Source organism: Calidris pugnax, unplaced genomic scaffold (assembly GCF_001431845.1).
Source record: "Calidris pugnax isolate Ruff unplaced genomic scaffold, ASM143184v1 scaffold13, whole genome shotgun sequence".
Classification (NCBI taxonomy): domain Eukaryota; kingdom Metazoa; phylum Chordata; class Aves; order Charadriiformes; family Scolopacidae; genus Calidris; species Calidris pugnax.
In genome coordinates, this window is record NW_015090810.1 from 2,998,830 (window position 1) to 3,010,865 (window position 12,036).

Sequence of the window (12,036 nt, forward strand, 5' to 3'; positions counted from 1 at the left end):
TCCTGAAGCAATCAGGTCCTAATGATTAAAGCTGAGTGATCAGCTGGGAGACCTACACAGGAAGAGGCAGAGCTGTGTTTTGAATTGGCTCTGGGGGCAGAGGTGTCTTGGAGACTGCTGTGAAAAGGGCTATTAACTGCCAATTTGCACCCCTCACCTCCATATAGAGTATTCTGGGAGGAACTTTGATTCCAAGACATCAGCAAGGGAGCAGGTATGGTCCCCGAGCGAGCACAATGCGTGTGTTGGCTCTATGTGCTTGCAAGGAAATGTTAATATGGTGTTCTTGCAAAATTAAATTAACTACAATGGCTGTATAAAGAGAAGGACGTTGGACAGGAGCAAAAAAACTTGTGGGATATGAGGGGAAGAGGAGCTGTGAGCTGTGTCCTCTTCCCACCCAATGGCTGAATGTCTCAGGGCACCTGAGGTCCAGCCATGCAGGGGGCAGAGGGGGACAATTAGGCAAGAGGAAGCCCAGCACCCCGCTGGACACATGACACTCACCTGTAGAAAGGGCCACATAGCTGGGCCATGTAACCACAATTGCCATCCTAGCTGACAGTCAGCGCTGCTTTTCTCCTATTATACATCTCAGTAGTCACACAAAATGTTTTGTGTAGCAACTGAAGACACAAATCCCTTTAGCAAGGATTTGGAGCAGGTTTTTCTTGAACATTTAATAATTTGCTTCAAAGATCGTTTGCGCTGGTTATTAAGCGGTGTTAACCAGGTTCAATCAATCTAGCAACTGGGCTGGATGGCAAATTACAGAAATTTCTGGGTAACCTGAGCTGACACAAAATCTGTTTCCCCATTGTGCTCCCTTGAGCACATGCAAAAATCAATAGCTCAGAAAGCCCTTCAATGCCTCTGTCCCTGCGTGAACTCAATTTTTTTTTCCAGCTGCTACTCATTTACCTACCAAGGCAGCCAGATGCTTTCCTGAGGATCGCTGCCAGTCTTGCATCATCAAAGGTGAACCGATGTCAAGACACTGCAGAGTACGTGCTGAGAGACTGAGCTTATTCAGGATTGTTTCCCAGATCTTCGCACACATCTGTACTTATTCACCCGTTCACACGATGCTAAAAGAGCAGCTGTTACAGGGAGAACCTTCTCCTCAAACTGATGTCTGCTTCTCCCAGCCCACACCTTCTGCCTCCTTCCCTCTGTGAGATACGCCAAATTTTAGGGCAGACCAAACAACCCTATTCATTTGGACCTAGCCAAGAACTGAACTTCATCAACAGGGCATCTGTGCCACACCTGTAAAGTGAGGAGTGTTTGAAGGATTGTTTTGTCCTCTGCATTGATATATAGCTGTTCATTGCATGTGGAAAAACATAACATCTTGTTAGACAGGTCCTGAAGCACTCTGCTCTCTCATACTGCTGCACGGCTGCATCTCTGGCATAAATCAAGAGCCTAGTCTGATCTAATGCCTTTCTTATTTACTACACAGAGTTTTTAATGATTTATTTAGTGTTGATTTTGGTTTTACCCTTCACCTGAATTTGAAAACAGTGCCTGGCAATGAAGTATTGAAGAAAAACTTTGAGATTGATGAACTTGGTTGGTTTTGTGTGGGGAGGTAAAGAAGATTTCAGCTCTGACAATTGTATTTCAGATCCCCTATTTAGTTAGTCGGTAATTTTCTTTAAGATTTAAATACTCTCTAGGATGGAATTAAAATTGTACTTTTCAAATTTAGTGCACATTAGGACTAGTAAATTCTCTGGTGATACGTTAGCTTGGGGAAAATGCTCATTAATATCTGTTAAGTTTCTTACTATCAATAATTCTTAAGGCCTGTTCCACAAATACTTTGGGTAAAATGCTGAGTAGCGATTTCCTCAGAGCACTTACGATTATTAGGGTGGCAACAGAAAAAAGCTATAGGCTTGGCTTTTTTGATTTGCTCTGCCAAACCACTTAGCAAAAACTACCGGCATCAAGATGGGAGCAGTCAGCTCCCATTGTCCCTCTTTGCACCTCTGAACCGATAACTCCCATGTTTCCTGCATGTGGGGACCAATTATTCTATGTTATTCTTTTAAAATTAAGCATTTCCCTTTGCAGATGAAAATTTTGCCATGATATTTCTCACATTTCAGCATTACTGAACAAAAACAAGAGATCCCAGCAACACCTCTTTGCCCAGCCATGCTCGTGGGCAGAAGGTGGAGAAGTTCTCTGGTCGGTACCTCGGGAGGGAGGTGGCCATTGAGGTGGGGGAATGGAGAAGACATGCCCACCATCCTACCACTTTCCTGTGCAGGTGAATCCTTCAGCTTGACAGGAGTCAGTGGAAACCCAGTCTCTGTGCCCACACGGACTCTGCAGACTTGAGGCTTAATTCTCCTGGACAAACCAGAGGTTTCCTCCTGGTGGGCACTCCTGTAATTTCTCTTTCCAGCAAGCAGCCCTGATTCAGGAAACTTTTTCCACTGGTTGGGTATCAGCTGATTGATCTCGGGGTCCTGAGGAGCTGGATGATGAGATGCCTGATCCATGGCTGTCCACAGTCACATGTTACTTCCTTTCTGAAACAGGGTGCTCCAGCACTGAAATCCACTTATGTATTTAATCATGGACTAACTTTTTGTCTGTTTTCTCTAAGCTGTTGTGGGTTTTGTTTCCAGTAGGCGTATTACTTGATTAATGATCTTTCGGTTAGCACTTGCTCATATTCCATATGGGATCTTCTTGGGTTATCTAAATGCACAAAATACTTAAAACAATGTTTTTCTTTTCTCAGCTCAACTCTGTTTTTAATAGCACAAACTATTTCTCCCCGCCCCACACCCCCCCAAAAAAGAGCCTTTTCTAGCTTGTCCAAAGTCACATTGAATGTCACTCGTGAATCATGTTGTCACCTTGTGCAGTATTCCAAGAAAACAAAGTGTGGACAGGCTCTGTCAGTAAGAGTTTTGTAATGTATTTGTCATTTCTTTTCTGTCTAGATTAAGGGCTAAATTTTGTGATGTAGATGAATTTGTAGACCCCATCTGTCTGAAATCACACCAGCTATTCAAAAGAGGGAGGATGCTTTTCTTTCAACCAATGATAATAGTACTTTTCTGGATGCAGGTCGAAAGATATTTACATCAGTATAAATAAGCAGTGAGTAACTATAAATAAAGAACATGTGTAATAAAATGTTATCATTGAAGTTGAAATTAAAATTGAATCCTGCCAAGCCCTAAACATAGATCATGACAGAAAAATCCAATACACCTTTTTTTTTGGAGGTGTTGTAATTATAGACTAGGTAAAGGAAAAAAAGATTATACAGCAAACATAATTTGTAATGATTTCAGCAACATTTCTGATGTAATGCCATGAAAAGAATGAGTACTTGTGCATGGCATCTACGCTTGCATCTACATTCCCCCTCGGAGAGGTGCCATCCAAAGCACTTACCTTTTAACCTCAGCAATGCCATGGGCTGGATGACTGCAGACCTGTTTCCAAAGAGGATGCCACTCTTTGATGCCCACTGGGTGACTCCTGCCAGGGCTGTCACCTCACCCTGACCCCCTGCAGCCTGGTCCCCCTGCCTGGGGAGAGCCACTGATGTAAACCCAAAGACAAATCAGGAAGAAGTTTTAAAACATGGGGAGAAGCCCCATGTAACCAACAGCTAGGTGACAGCTCACAGACTGTGGTGTTTCTGGAACACCAATTCAACATAGCACCTAAACATAAGTTTGTGTTTATAAAGATGTTATAGAATGCAATCCGGTTGAAATTGCTCTCAAATCTTACTTTTGTTCAACTTATCCTTTGATTTGGGTGATAAAGATGTTTCAAAGGCTGTGAAAGGAAGCAGTATTTCAGATGTGACCTCAGGGCTTCAGCTAAGCTTGGAACAGATGTGGCAGTTCAAGATGGGAAATGACTGGAAGCCCCAGCTGTGCCATCTAAATGGGTCCACGGTTACAGACTTAGTTCGACAACATTTTTCAGAATGGTACTTGCCACTTAGCCCCTCTTCATGGTTGGACTCTATGATCTTAGAGGTCTTTTCCAAACTAAATGATTCTATGATTCTATGACAGGGGGTTGTGCCATGGGGCAACCCCTCCGTGGGGTCCCACCTGCTGTCCATGCCCCTCCATGGCAGTCTGACCTGCCGCAGCTAAGAGATGCCTCTTGCCCCACCATGTGCTCTCCAGGGGGACTCGGTCTCAGCACAGGTCCCACTTGCCCTCCTTATCCCTGGGCCAGGAGATCTGGGCTCCACTCATTTCTTGAAGACAGTCTACCCATGCTGTAACTAACTGCTTGCTGGGTAGTGGTTTTACAGAGAGAGATACATTAAGAAGCCTGAGGGCAGAGGGCTATGTTGACTGTGCCTAAAACCAAGGCTTTCATCTCAAAAAAAGTTTCTGCTTTATCACAGCGGCTTGGTATGAATATTGTGCCCTCCACTGAGAGAGCAGGAGAAGGTTTTGCATCCACCAGGAGCACAGACCAGTGTGGAAATGTGCAGGTGGGCTGAGAAATGCCCTCACAGCCATTCACACCAAAGCAGAAAGGGAGAAAATTCCTGTCCACTTACCGGGAGTGGAATCTCTCGTTGCCTCTCTAGAAAGCAGGGCTTGAGGCCAAAAGCAATTTCTTGCACTTCAATAGCTGAAAATAAAGCTTTAAAAAATAAGAACATGTCAGGGAATTAAATGAGAACCACAAATTTAGTAGGGCTAGTGATTGCCCAGGAGAATATTGAGGAGAAATGTATAGAAAAGAGGGGTTTTCAGACACAGTTAAGTGAATTACTGGTCCCATCCATAACATCTGTTACAGTCCTGGCTGCTAGGTATTTACTTTCAAAGAAATCAGCTTCCAATGCTGTCTGCTGAGGAGCCCTAAATCAGGTGTGAAGATACAATTACTGAAAATGAATCTGTCAGAGCAAATCTCATGTAATCAAGGAGTCCTGTTTGGGTTCCTCTCCCGAACCCATCTTTGCTTCAGGGCTAACCTTAAGCCAATGTTCCTCAAACCCATTGGGAGTGAGCAATGCAGGTGCAAGGCAGATGTACTAAGAAGGTTAACAAAACTTCAAATTATTTGCCATGAGTTGGTAATGGTATCTGGGAGCTAGCCATCCACTGGGAATGTCAAATGGTGTTGTCTTTGGATCTCCATAAAATGTCAGGCTTATTTTAGTGCCAAAAAGCAGACACAGCTTGATGCCATTTCAGGAGCACCGGCAGCTCTTAATAGACATATACCCAGAGCTTCTTACATCTTCATGCACTGGCAGGGGCTTGTTTTGGTAGGGCATCAGTGCACAGTGCATGAGACATGATTTGTAAAGTGACCATGGCTGAGAAATAGGCATGAGATCTTCATTTGCTCCTCTGACCTCAGCCCAGTTACTTGGGTCTCTGAGCAATGAGGTCTTTCTTCATTTAACTAGACCCCTACTTCATTGTGCCTTCCTTCTTGCAGGTGGGATTCCCCTCAACTACTGCTTTCTCTTTGATTTCTGCAAGTTTCTGTAGGAAAAGCTGTATAACTCAGACAAAAATGCTCACATAAAAGTTCAGGTCTGACAAAGGTTTCTAACTTTTTTTTTAAGATGATGTTATATTTTTTCTCTTTACCTCTTTTTTTTTTTAATCAAATTTGGGCAAGGTGGAAATTTTAAATACAAGCCTTATGCTTTACAAGAAAAGAATATATTTTTCTTGCTTTTCTAAAAAAATCCCACTTTCAGCTTTCCATTATTTATCCAAATATTTTTACTCCCCTCTGTACTCCAGACATTTGATCTACATGAGGCAAAACTATGTTTAACCTTGATAGCATTGAAAGAAATAAAATATAAAATGAATAGGTGAAAAGGGACAGTAAATCCTCATTGCAGAATTATCTGCCAGGCCCTGAGTCACGGGAAGATGTCAACAAAATAAAATTTATCTAATATTGATGAGTGTGACATTAATGCACCTGGAGAGAAATAACAACAATCAGCACAGATATTTAGAAAAGATTAATATAGAAAAGACCTTGGGGCTGTAGTGGGTAATGAAGAGCTCAAGAGCTCACACTGGGAGGAGGGCGATCACTCTCCCAAGGTGTAGAGCATAAAGTGGGATCTGCCATGTGACAAAAAGGGAGTGATGAGTGCAGCATTATGCAGTCTGGGCAAGGCTGGAGCCAGAGCAGGGCAAGCATTTTTAAGCCTCACTTTCTAAAAAGGACACTGGAAAGTGGTCGGGGACTTAAGGATGGGCAGGGGGAAGGGTGAAGGGAACTGCGTGTGACGGGTGTGATGGAAAGCAATTTGCAGGGCAGGAGGGAGCCCCAGCTAACGCTGGGAGGAACACTAGTATTTGTGAGCTATTAGGACGGACCTTCCCTGCAGCAGAGATGGTAGAAGGGTCTTGAATTAAAAGTGGAACAATCCCATTTAGATACAAGAGAAATGACTTAATAATAAGGGCTATTACACAGGCAATCGAATAAGCTGTCTGGTGAGCAACTGAACACGAGTCGCTATCGGCAGAAGGTTTCCGAGGGGAGACTGGAAAATGTAGCAGTGGGACCATTGTAGAAAAGGCATCTCAGCATCGTTCAAGCATGGCTGATCCAAAAGGTCCTTTGCCATTGTTTTCATCTGTGGTTCTGCTCATAGGCTGCAAAAAAACTACTCCACACACAACAGAAGAGGCGATGCACTCAGTTTATAAATTAAATCCATCTGCCACACGCGATAAGCCTACACCATGATTGGGACAAAAGGTCCAGCTCTACAAGCCTCACCCCAGCCATCCCATCTGCTTTACAAGCACTTGCAAGATCAGGTCCAGAAGCTGGAGATGCTGCATTCGGAGTCATCCGCAGAGGTGGCTTTTACCACACACGTTTGCAAAGGAAGCTGGCACAGCTCCTGTCTATTTTGAAAGGTTTGCTTCTGGAATTTGCAATGCTTGTACCAGTTAAATACTAAATTATCATAAATGTAATTTACATGTTTCCCAAATAAGGGAATGCAAGTGGAGAAGAGAGTTTCTGAATGTTCATATTTCCAAATTAAAGGAATGTAAATGAGCCTGCTGTTCAATTTAGTGTGTAATGCGTTATTTCACGGTTGTCTCCTTGATATTACAGGCCCTTTTTACATTAGGCGATGTCACATCCCACCCAAATCACCATGAGATAAAGATGTTCCCCTTTAATGTAATAAAGGACAACGACAATATTCCAACAGAGAAAACAGCATGCATACTGATTTGGTACAAATGCACCATCTCTCGCTGGAAATACTCCACTGTGTCTCCTCCATCACAACATGCAACATTGCAGCAAAAAACCCTTCATAGTGAGGCTCCCATTGACTCCTCATCCCTTCCTCCAGCACCCCACACCTCACTGAGGAAGCAGCCCCTTCAGCTTCCCATGGAGTGGTCCATCTCCTGACAGCACGGGCATGATGCTCTGGAGCACAGCTCAGCCTGCTTCTCACCAGAGGATTTCTGCTCTGCTTGTTTTCCTTGTGCCCTTATAGACAAGCAGGATGGGTCAAAAATCATTCATTAAGTGCTGGTGATAGTTGTTCCCTCCCACCCTGGTTATCTTTAAAGGCAAAGCGGGTGCTGTGTGTAGCGTGGTTAATGGCCAGTGGGAGGAGAGAAAGGGAATGATTTGTTAGACTTTAAGTCAATCATAGCTCAGCCTGGACAACCATATAACATCTTTACTTCTACCAATAGGTAAAATTTATAGTGCTGTTCACTGGAAAGTGAAATGTTCCCACAGGGTAAGGGGAAATCTTGAGAGATCCCTATTCATTTAAAGGGAAATACGTTGCTCCTTGCTCTTCCCTCCTCAGCTTTACTTTCCAGCAGACAGCCCCATAAGTCTCTTTTGGTGACAGCCCTTTGGTGGCGTAGTGAAGCAGAGAGCACATCCTGGAGGCACAGGGGTTTGGCGACCAGGAAGAGGAGCTTGCCCCTTGCTACCTGTGCTAAGACCAGGGCTGCTCCCATCCCTGCTGCAGCCCCAAGGTTTGGCTGGGTGGCTGAGGATGGCCCAGGCAACCTCTCTGGTCATTTTCGCACCTCTCTGAGCTGCTGGACCTCTCACGGTGCTTGCAGCACCAGGGACATTGCAGCTCCCCCCTGCTTGCCCCCAGGTACACCATGGCCACCTCTCTGCAGGGTCCTGAGAAAAGTGGAAAAGTAACCTCAGGTGCCCTTTGCGTTACAGCCACTGACTCCCTCCTGCTACTCACACCGTGCATCCAGCAGAGCTTTCTTCCTCTGCATCCACCATCCTCTTGCCCCTCAGCTGGGCAAGGCGCACTCAGCTGGGAAAAGATGCAAATGGCCTCCTCAAAGGGAGGAACGTTGGCCCTCTTGCACCCCAGGGCTCTGCCAGAGGCCATCTTTTGGGGAAGAGAATGGCTTCCTCACCCAGGAGTATAAAGAACATCCAAAGCACAATGCTCTCCCCCCAGGAAGCATAGGAAAGTCCTGTGGTATTTCCTTCAGCTCCTAACACTGTAGGTAAACTGCATGAGATATATTCTTGAAAGGAAATAAGTGGCCTCCCAGCAGCTTCCAGCTAGAAGATAGCCTCCTTCTGTCCCCAGGAGCTTTTAAAGAGAACTGGTGGAGGAGTGGCTCAGTTTGGGGGAGCTGGCCCTCACCTGTGTCTCAGCAGGAGCCAGCTCAGGATGAAGTGACCCTGTTACTCTGGGTACCTTTCTATTTCTAACATTTGCTTTGGCTATGCGAGTATAACTTTACACAACTACAACTCCTGCATGTGATTTTTCAGCTTCCTGGGGCCATACCAACAGCTAAATGACAGGACGGCACGGGACACAGCTTGTGGAGATACAAAACTGCATGACATACCATAAGCAAAATTCTGATGGGGTGACCCCGATGTAAATGCAGCCCCATGACACTTATATTCATATAGTCTTCCAAATTCACATCATTATCTCTGAAAACACTCACAGCTTTTAATACTGCAATTTCTCTCTGCAATTAAGGGTAAAGCAATGTGCTGAGCGCTCAAGACACTGAGCACTCGTGTCTTACATCCAGATCTGCCATTGGTTTCACGTTAGCTTATGATGTCTTGTCTTTCCTGTCTGAGAAGATGATGCTAAGATGCTGACTTGAGGGCTGGTTGGTTGGTAAAATAATTTCTCCTGGCTGTAAAACAGCGATATGACAAAACAAGCCTTTCCTAGGAATGCATCTGTCATAACAATTTATGTGTGGCAGGCAAGTTTCTCTGGTCCAGAGGGAGATGTCCCATTTCATCAGAGAGATCGCTCTACCTCAGCTGTGGAGGAGTAAATGGAAAACAACTGCTTGGTGCTTCACACAAGGCAACAGGGAGTTGGTAAGTGTTGTAATTCACAAAGGAGAAGCAGAGGAAGAACATCTGCCCTCCACAATGTCACTGGGGTGAATGAAGGGGCAGCATGTCCTCTTGCAGAAGACGACAGACTCAGCTCAAACCTACATGAGCCAAAAGGGGGATTCGGAACTGCAACTTCCATCTGCCAGCCAACTGCTTGGCCACAAACCCATGGAGCCCATCTCATCCCCATCAGTGTGAGCATCTCCCCTAGGCAAGAGCAAAATGACTGCAAGCAACACAGTGGTTAAGGGACATTTAAATACAAGGCCTACTCCGGAATTGAAGGCAAATCCCCCTCAACTTGGATGTACTTAACATATGGTGTAGTAATGGTCACTCATTTTTTATTAGCATTTTTGAAAGGCTAGGTTTGCCTCCAGAATGGAAATGTAAGAGCCTTGGATTTTTTTAATGAACCCGTATCTGGCTAGCCCTCATTCTGATCAGCATAAAATGCTTTGTGAGCCATTGATGAAGAGCACTATATAAGAGGCATTATTCCTCGGGCACCCTGGAAGATTTAAGATTTACTCTTTGTGCTCTAAATTGTCATTAGTTTGCAAATTCAAAAAGCCAAATATTTCAGACAGAACAAAGGCAGTTCTCTTCAACTAGTACTAATTTCTCAGGAAGTTTTAACTTCCAAGATTTATACATATTTTAGCATAAGTCTCATTTGCAGTTATTTCATGCAGTTTTCTGCTTGAAAAAACAGTCTTAGCTTTAGGAGATAGTATATCTTGTCAGCCTTCATAACGCAAGGAATGGTTAAAGCTATTACTTGGCTTAAATGCCTGGGAAGAGAATTTCTCCCTAAAGAAGTTTCGCAAAACTTAAAAGAAAAATGGGAACTGAAGTTCAGAATGGAAATAATTTTGCAGCCTGAATTGCATTGGAGGTGAACGATATGTGCTGGAACATAAAATCCTTATTTCTGCTATTGCAATGCTGGAAGACAGACGCTATTCACCAGGAAAGACGAACATCATAAGCTCCAGCTAGTCAAAAAATAAAAAGGCCTGTTTCTTTCATAAGGAGACTCGCTTTCATAAACAGTACTATCATGGCCAAGTTATTCTGTAGCGCCGATTGACTGAGGCGCACAATTGCTGCATTCCCTATGGCGGCACGAATGCCATGGGACAATCAGGTTAAAGTGAGCAATTGCTAGTCTAACCCCTGAGCCGCCGTCAGCAGCAGCGCGTCCCCACTGCAGCAGAGCCACCTTGAGAGTTCTCCTCCTACTCCTGCCAAGCAGGAGGGGGCCAAAACGGATTCAATCTGCTGCTCCTCGTTCTTCTGACAAAATGGAAATGAAGGTATCAAAACAGAAGAGTGTCCCAGGATCAATGCCTCCTGCTTTGAAAATAAACATTCCGGCTTTCCTTCTGTATTTACTGCATTTACCATTTATGCAGCAGCAGGAGACCATTATCCTGTGACAATGTTCTGCTCTACTGACATTACCTCTTAATTATATCTTCATTAAAACCAAATTAGAAAGCGGTCAGGAAAGTTAAGCCAGCCGAATTGCTCATTTGGCTGAACATCCCGACACCTTTTTTTAGAAAAGTGATGCTGGCTCATGCAACAAAATGTTTAATGATCTACTCACTGCTGGGAAGTGTTGATTTTCACTTTAAACGGTGAAGTTGCTGCTCAGTCACACTGCATTTATTCTGAAAGGACCCTGACTAGTTAAATACTAGCGTGGCGGTACAGCTGCTTTTGCTTGTACCTGCAAGGTGATGATGCAAGATTGGGTTTGCCACTGCTGTCTCTTGACATCGTTTCTTCATTAAAGCTGAAGGCAGAAATAATCTGTGCCTGATGAGTACAGAAGGAACCAGGAAATTGCATTGCCCAGCAACAGAGAAATGGCATTTCCCAACAGCAGCATCCGTACCCCCCCTTCACTCGTCCCTCCCCTGCGCTATGGGGAGGACAGCTGCGGAAGGATGCCGGGACAGACATCAGCTCAGCCAGCCAGCTGTTGGAAACCCCTCCTTCTCCTGAAGGGCAGAGGCCAGGGCTGCCTGCCACAGGAGAAGGTGCCACACGCTGCTGATACCGTGCAGCAAGATTTGATACCCGGGCTGTCTACACACACCCTGCCTGCAGGCTGGAGCAGTCAAAGGGCAGCACAGCCCCTGTGGCAAGCTTTCGGGCAAACCCTCTGTCCTCCACCTGTGCGGACAACCTCACTTGTGCTCCATGTACTAAGGGAGTTGAATGGGAGAGAACCACGCTTTGTGCCCAGGACCAGACAGATTTGTGCCACCAACATCAGAACAGAGCTCAGATCTCCAGTCCCTCAGCTTTAACAGCTCCTGAGTTTTGCTCCTCTCCCCAGGCTGCAGCATCCCCTAACAAAGATTTCTCCATGGCCTACAACAGTCAGGCTCTTTGGGAACAATTTGCAGCATCCAAACGTATCAGCTCAAGTACTACCTGTCAAGTGCACCCACAAGCCATCTCACAAGTATCATCAGCCAGATGAACCTCCCTCCACCAGAAAGACAGAGATAACCTTCATGAACCTTCAGACACAGAACAAAGTGCCGTAATTGCCAGTGTCTGGCAGCACAGGGACATACCCTCTATTATGCAGTGTTGTTGTTCACTAATTTTTAGGGA

The 12,036-nt window shown here is 44.9% G+C and overlaps 1 long non-coding RNA gene across 3 annotated transcripts in view; it reads left to right on the plus strand.

The window, feature by feature from the left end:
- Positions 1–7,068, plus strand: part of LOC106886013 — a 100,571-nt gene extending 93,503 nt beyond the window's left edge. For 2 of the 3 annotated variants that reach the window (XR_001411553.1, XR_001411555.1), the window contains one exon: positions 2,118–7,068. This is a non-coding gene — a long non-coding RNA (uncharacterized LOC106886013). Of the gene's footprint in view, positions 1–906 lie in introns of all 3 variants that reach the window. The other variant, XR_001411554.1, reaches the window with a different exon arrangement.
- Positions 7,069–12,036: the final 4,968 nt, after the last annotated feature.